This window comes from Symphalangus syndactylus, chromosome 10, assembly GCF_028878055.3.
Source record: "Symphalangus syndactylus isolate Jambi chromosome 10, NHGRI_mSymSyn1-v2.1_pri, whole genome shotgun sequence".
NCBI classification, from domain to species: Eukaryota; Metazoa; Chordata; class Mammalia; order Primates; family Hylobatidae; genus Symphalangus; species Symphalangus syndactylus.
The window spans coordinates 42,353,506-42,361,520 of NC_072432.2; the positions used below are offsets into that span (position 1 = coordinate 42,353,506).

An 8,015-nucleotide genomic window follows, 5' to 3' on the forward strand; every position below is an offset into this window, starting at 1 on the left:
GGACAAAAAGTGTTTTGGATTCTGAAGTTGGAAGGATTTATAAATATTTGCACTATCTATACCAGTTCAGCATTTCCAATCCAGAAACTGAAAACACTTCAATCAGCATTTTCTTTTTGCATAACATCAACACACTCAAAAAGTTTCAGATCTGGGAGCATTTCAGATTTCAGATTTTTTTTTATTAGGACTACTCAACCTGTATAGTACAGTGCTTAGTGACTGCACACCGAAAGGAATACAGAATCTATAGGATTAGTTCAGGAAAGTCACTAAACAAATAGGCAGAAGCAAGAAAAACAACAATAAAAATTTTAAAAATCTAAGCAAGAACAAATCTTGAGGGTTGAAGACTGATACCAGAATGGCTACAATATAAATATTTTCAGTTTTTAAAAATGAAACATGCAAAGAAAAAGGAAAGCATGACACATTTACAGCCAACAGAAAATGTCCCTGAGGAGTCCCAGATTTTGATCTTAGAAGACAATGTCTTAAGTTATTGTAGGTAAGTTCAAAGAATTAACAAGACCATGTGTAAAGCACTCAAGAAATGTAAAGACAATAATGCCTTACAAAATACAAAAATCAGTAATCACACCTATACTAACATTGGAATGATACAGAGAAAAGTAGCATCACCCCTGCAAAAGGATGCAACACAAATTCGTGAAGCATTACATATTTTTCAAAAAATGTATTTTTAAAAATTAAAATAGAAGTTATATATATAAGAACTAAATAAAAATGTTTACATCTCACCAAAAAGATAATATCAATAAAGTATATCAAATTTATATTTGCTTTAAAAATGCAGATATAAATTGTGAACTTAAAAAGATTAATAACAAAAATATGAGTGTCTCAACACTAGATTTGTGCTGTCAGAAGAGTGAATCTACAAACTTGAAGATAGGTCAATAGAGATAATCCAATCTTATAAGCAGTACAGGAAATAAAAAAATGAGCAGAACCTCAGAGGATTATGGGACACCATTAAGTGTACCAAAATAAACAGAAGTCTCAGAGGAGATGAGAGAGACACATTGGCAAAAAGACTGGAAAATTTCAAAATTTTTAACATATTAATCTACACATCCAAGATCAATAAACTCCACATAGAACAGATTCAAAGGCCCACAGCTAGAATGGTCAGAGTCAAATGATGTAATTCAAAGACTTTTTTTTTTTTTTTTTTCTTGAAAACATCAAGAGAAAATTTACATCAATTATCTGGAATCTTCAATAAGATTAACAGCTGACTTCTCATGCAAAACTATGGATGTCAGAAGACAGTGGGTAGCATGTCCAAAGTGTTGAAATAAAAATACTGTTGAGAATTCAGCTAAACTCGCCTTCATAAATGAATATAAAATTAAGACATTCCCAGGATTTTTAAAAAGAGGAATGGAGATTATTTGTTGCTAAAAGATCTGTTCTACCAAGAAGGTTTTAAAAAAGAGTCATTCGGGCTGAAAGGACACTTGAAACCACATGAATTAATAAAGAGCACCAGTAAAGTATACTACATAAGTAAATATAAAACACAGTATAAAAATATTTGTTTATCACGGTATTAGTTTGTTCTCACATTGCTATAAAGAGTTGCCTGCCACTGGGTAATTTATAAAGAAAAGCAGTTTAATTGGCTCACAGTTCCACAGGCTGTACATGGCTGGGGAGACCTTAGGTAACTTACAATCATGGCAGAAGGTGAAGAGGGAGCAGGCACATCATACATGGCTGGAGCCGGGAGGAAGAGAGAGCGAAGGGGAGGTGTTCTACACTTTTAAATAACCAGATCTCATGAGAACTCTATCCTGAGGCAGCACTAGGGGGATGGTGCTAAACCGTTAGAAACCATTCCCATGATACAATCACCTACCACCAGGCCCCACCTCCAACAGTGGGAATTAGAATTCATCATGAGATTTGGGTGGTGATACAGAGTCAAATTATATCAATAACCCTTTCCTTATCCTATCTGTTTTATAAAAATAATTGCATAAAGCAATAATTATAAAACACCATTGATAGGTTTATAATGTATAAAGATAGTTTGTAGGACAATCACAGTTTAAAGAATGAGAGAGAAATAAGAGCATATTGGAGCAAAGATTTTTATACCTTTGACATTTAGTAGTAACTTGAACTGGATTGTTTAAAGTTATGAGCTAACTGTAAACACCAGGAAAATCACTAAGATGATAACTAAAAAAATATAGGAAACAATAAAGCAGTGAAAATAGTACACTAGGAAGTATCTGTTTAACATAAAGGCAGTAATTGAGAAATGGACAAAAAAGACATAAGGCATATATAGAATACAAATAGCAAACTGCCAGATGTAAATTCTATAACTTCTACTTTATAAATAATTAAATATAAATTGTTTAAATACTTTGCTCAAAAGGCAAAGATTGGCAGAGTGGACAAAAATGTGTGATCTAACTAAAGCAGTCTGCAAGAGACGTGCTTTAGATTCAAAGACAAATAGGTTAAAAGTAAAAGAATTGAAAGATATGCCATGCAAACAGTACCAAACCACAGCTGCACTGGATATATTAATATCTAATATAGACTTTAAGACAAAATGTATTACTAAACACAAAAAGTCATATTCTATAATAAGATCAATTCATCAAGGAGATACAGCAATTGTAAGTATATATGTATCTAGCAACATGGTCCTAAAATATATGAAGCAAACACTGACAGAATAGATGGGGGAACAGGCAATTAAAACATAATAATTAGACTTCAGCAACCCACTTTCAATCATGGATATACCAACTAGGCAGAAGATAAGCAAAAAAAAAAAAAAGACATTAACAACACTATAAACTAACTAGACCTAAAAGACATCTACAGAACACTCAGTCCAACAACTGTACAATACACATTCTTCTGAAGCACACATGGAATATCATCCAGGACACATCATATTCTAGTTATAAAACAACATTCCTAAAGAGAATGAGGCAATGAAAGCAAAATAGAAATTAGGAAATATTTTGAAATGAATAAAAACAAAAACGCAACATATCAAAATGTATAGAATCCAACTAAAACAGTGATTAGAGGAAGACTTGTAAATGCTCACAGGGCAAAAGAAAAAATCAATATCCTAACCTTCCACTTCAAGAAATCAGAAAAGAAGAGTAAACTAAATCAAAAACAGGAAAAAGGAGGAGATAACAAATATTATAGCAGAAACATTGATAATCAGTAGAGAAAGCCAATGAAACCAGAAGTTTTTCCCAGAAAAGATCAACAAAAATGACACATTTGTAGCTAGTTGACCAAGAAAATGAAAGAAGACTTAAATTATCATCAGGAATGAAAAAAAGGGACATTAATACTAGATTTGTAGAAATAAAGAATTATAAGGAAATATTACATGGCAAATATAGGATAAGTTAGATAAAAATGCACAAAATCCTAGAAATAATAAACTAATTAGACTAACACAAGAGGAAATAGAAAACCTGAATAGGCCTATAAAAAATAAGAGATTGAATTAGAAAATTTTGTAATCTATGAAGTAAGGCCCTGGCCCAAAACACTTCTCTGATTAATCTTATGAAACTGTTAAAAAGATAATACCAGCCCTTCACAAGTTCTTACAAAAATTAGCAGAGGACAGAACATTTTCCAACATATTCTATAAGGTCAGTATTACCCTGATTGAAAATAAAACCAAAAATACAAGCAGGGACATCACAAGAAATCTTCAGACCGATATCCCTTGTAAATATAAATGCAAACCCTCAACAAAATATCAGCAAACAAAACCAACAAGATGATAAAAATAATTATACACCATGACCAAGTGTAATTTATCCCAGGAATGCAATGTTGGATTAACATCTGAAAATCAATCAGTATACTGCAGCATATTTTAGACTAAAAAACAAAAATGCTCATATCAGTAAATGCAATTGCAACGTACGGCAAAATCTAATATTCCTTAATGATAACAATATTCACTCAGTATGAATACATAAAAACCCCCTCCACTGTATAAACAGAATACATGAAACTGCACAGGTGACATTGTTCTTAATGGAGAAAAACTGGGTGTTTTCTCTCTGAGATCATAAACAACAAAAGGGTGTTTACTCTTGCCATATTTATTCAGCTTTGTACTGGAGGTTTTAGGTGGTGCAACTAGGAAAAAAAAAAAAAGACAAAAAGTAAAACTCTATTTGCAAATTACATGATCATATATATATAGAAAAAATTCTAAGGAATTCACTGAAAACTGTAAAACTAAAATGAATTCAGCAATGTGGCAGGACATAAGATTAATATGCAAAAATTAATTATATCTCTATACAGCAGCAATAAAAAATACAAGAATGAAATTAAGAAAGCAATTTCATCTACAAGGCATCAAAAATAATGTGACAAAATAATACATTTGACAAAAAACGTACACTGATAACTACAAAATATTATTTTAAAAATAAAAGATATAAATGGAAAGACAACACACATTAATGGATTAGAAGACTTAATGTTGTTTATATGAAAATACTTTCCAAATTGACCTACAGATTAAATGCAATCCATATTAAACTCCAAGTTGCCATTATATTGTTCCCAGAAAGTGATAGGCTGGTTTTGGAATAGAAGTGGAAATTTCCTGGCATGGAAATGCAGGGATCCCAAAGACAGCCAAAATTATCTTTAGAAAAACAGAATAGAATTGGAGAGCTTATACTTCTCAATTTAAAAACTTAATTATCAGTTATCAAGCTACAGTTATCAAAGCAGTGTGGTACTGGCATGAGGATAAGCACACAGAACAGAAATGACAGTTCAGAAATGAATCCTCACATTTTTGATCAACTGATTTTCAACAAGACAATTCAGTGGGGAAGAATTTTCATTTCAACAAATGATTGTGTCAACTGGATACCCATATTGCAATATAATGGGTTTGGCCCCTATCTTATACACAAAAATTAAATCTAACTTGGTGATAGATGTAAATGTAAGCTAAAATTATAGAACTACTAGAAAAAAAGTTAAATTGTTCTGACCTTAGCTTAGATAAAGCATTCTTGGATATGGCACCCAATGCACAAGTGACAAAAGATAAATCAGCCCTGATCAAATTTAAAACTTGTATGCTTCAAGGGAAAGAATTAAGAAAGGGAAAAAATGCACAGAATGGAATAAATTATTTGCCATTCATATATCTGACAAGGGACCTATATCCAGAATACATAAGAAGTTTGATAACTCAATAATGAAAGGTAGATAACCCAACTGAAAAATGAGAAAAATATTTGAACACACATTTCCCTAAAGAAGATATACAAATATACAGATATACTATTACACATGAAAAGATCCCCAAACATTCCCAGAGATTCAAATGAAAACCACAGTGAGGTACCATCTTATGTCCACTATGATGGCTATAATTACAGAGATGAAAAATGTTGATGAGAATTTAGAGAAATAAAACTTTCATACACTGCTGATGAGATTGTAAAATGTTCTGTTTTAGAAAACAATGGGGAAGTTCCTCACAATATTAACCAATGAGTTACAATGTAACACTGCAATTCCACTGTCAGGCATATACCCAAGAGAAATGAAAACGTATGTTCACATAAAAACCAGTGCACAAAAGAGGAAATAACATAAATATCAAAGAATAGATTTTAAAAATACAGTGCATCCATACAATGGAATATTATTCAACAACAAAAAGGGATGAAATACTGATGCATGCTACAGCATGGATGAGCCTTGAAAATATAATCATACCTGAAAGAATCTAGTCACAAAAGGCCACTTATTATATGATTCTATTTACATGAACTGTCCAGAATAAGCAAATCTTTGGATAAGGAGGGTAGATTTGTTGTTTTCTGAGCTAGTGGTTGGAGGAGGGGATGGGAATGGGGAGTGGCTCTAATAAGTGGGCAATTTGGTTTGGTATGAAAATATTCTAAAATTAAATTTTATTGATAGTTGTGCAACTCCATGAATGTATGAAAAACCAGAGCTATACACTTTAAATTGGCTACTTTTATAATGTATGAATTATATCTCAATGTTTAAAAAAATAACCACCAGCATGCCCTCCAAAAAATGGAAGAAAAATACAAAAACTCAGAGGAATAATTTGTAAATCCTCAATGTTTTTTGTAATGGAATGAATGAATAATAAACTATAATAATAAACTCTGTTTCAGCATAAAAGATCCTATGGTTTCCTCTCAGTCTAATTGATCAATGTCACTTAAAGTATTTATAGGGAAAAATTGACAGAAAGCATGTCACTAAGAGTCTCAATTACAGTAAGGATTTGACCTCAGGAGAAAGTTTATTTGCTGTTTGGTATTTTTAGAAAAGTATTTCATGCAAGAAAATTCTGATTGCTTTGGTGTATTGCATGTTGCCAAAACGCTGAGTGGCGAAGTTTTCATACCCATGGCTCTTTCTTTTCAAAAATAAATAGACCCAAATTTCCATTTCCAACAACGTTGTGATGGGAGGGAGCCCTCTGACAATTTGATTGAGTTCAGACCGTAAAGGACAAGGAAAGAAACCCTGAAAACTGAAAGCCTTTTAGCTTCTGAGAATCATTTTCTATTTAAGTTCAGTATTGAGTGTAGAATTTGTGTTAAGCCACTGGCGATCCATTCAGAATGGGTGGGCATTGGCCTTAGTATGCATAGATGATTTCCAGTTCAATTTCATTTCCAGGCTACATTAGAATGCTACAAATCTAGCCTGGAAAAATCTATCAGCTTTTGTAGTGTTTCCAGAAGACTTTTCAAAGAACAGTAAGGTTAAGTTGAAAGTAGCCTTACAGTGAGAAATACAAACAGGACAAATAGGAGGGTGTGTAGATATAATATGAGTATAAAATCAACTGATTTGTATTCCCTGATTATCTCATTTGCTCTCTCACCTCACTTTTGCATCAACTTTTGAACTAAGTCTGTAAGTTACTCCTCAAATAAAAGATTAAAATAATAAATACATTTCATTTTCATTATCCTAAAGGACCCTAAATCTTTTCTCCAAACTTGTACTGATAATATACACCTCGGGTTCATTCATCATGTTACTTGATATATTATGAAGGTAAGTAGGTTACAGACTTTCTATAGAAATCAGTTCTTTATGCAGATCATTTCTGTGGTGGTGCACAATAAGATAAGACATGCTTCTAATCCACGGTGGAACCATGCACAAAAGGGAAAACTCTTTATGGTCACCAGAAGTGCCCCCATCTATTAATGATGATGAAAATAATAATAGCCAACAATTATTGGGTATTTACTGTATGTCACAGCTTGTCCTAAGCTCTTTAAGTAGAAGTTAATACAATAACTTTAGGAACTAGGATGACACATTAGGAAGCTGAGACATACAGGGTTTCAGTAAGTTGTTCAGGTTACTCAGTAGGTTTTGAAAGCAAGATTGCAATTGGAGCCGTTGGTCTTGAGAGCCTACGTTCTAAACCACTGTATCTAGCCCTATATATTGGGAGCAGATAGTGTCAATTTCAATAAAGTTAATCTATTTTTAGATAACGTTAATCTGTTTTTTAAAAACCTATCAGTTGCAAACAGCTAAAGGTCATCCTATGCCATTTGCATTTTTATACAGGATCACAGAGTGAGATATATATGATATACATATTACATCTATATATGAGATCTATATATAAAAGATTCATATTTTGTGATGTATTTGACATATGAATATATGTCAAATATATTTGAGATATATATATTTATCTCATATATGAGATCTATATATAAAAGATTCGGCTGGGCACGGTGACTCACGCCTATAATCCCAGCACTTTGGGAGGCCGACGCAGGCGGATCACCAGGTCAGGAGATAGAGACCATCCTGGCTAACACAGTGAAACCCCGTCTCTACTAAAAACACAAAAAAATTAGCCGGGTGTGGTGGCAGGTGCGTGTAGTCCCGGCTACTTGGGAGGCTGAGGCAGGAGAATGGTGTGAACCCAGGAG

General features: G+C 32.7%; 1 pseudogene; it reads left to right on the forward strand.

The window, feature by feature from the left end:
* The first annotated feature begins 591 nt into the window (after positions 1-591).
* On the forward strand, positions 592-689 carry LOC129492365 (uncharacterized; annotated as a pseudogene).
* The last annotated feature ends 7,326 nt before the right edge of the window (positions 690-8,015 follow it).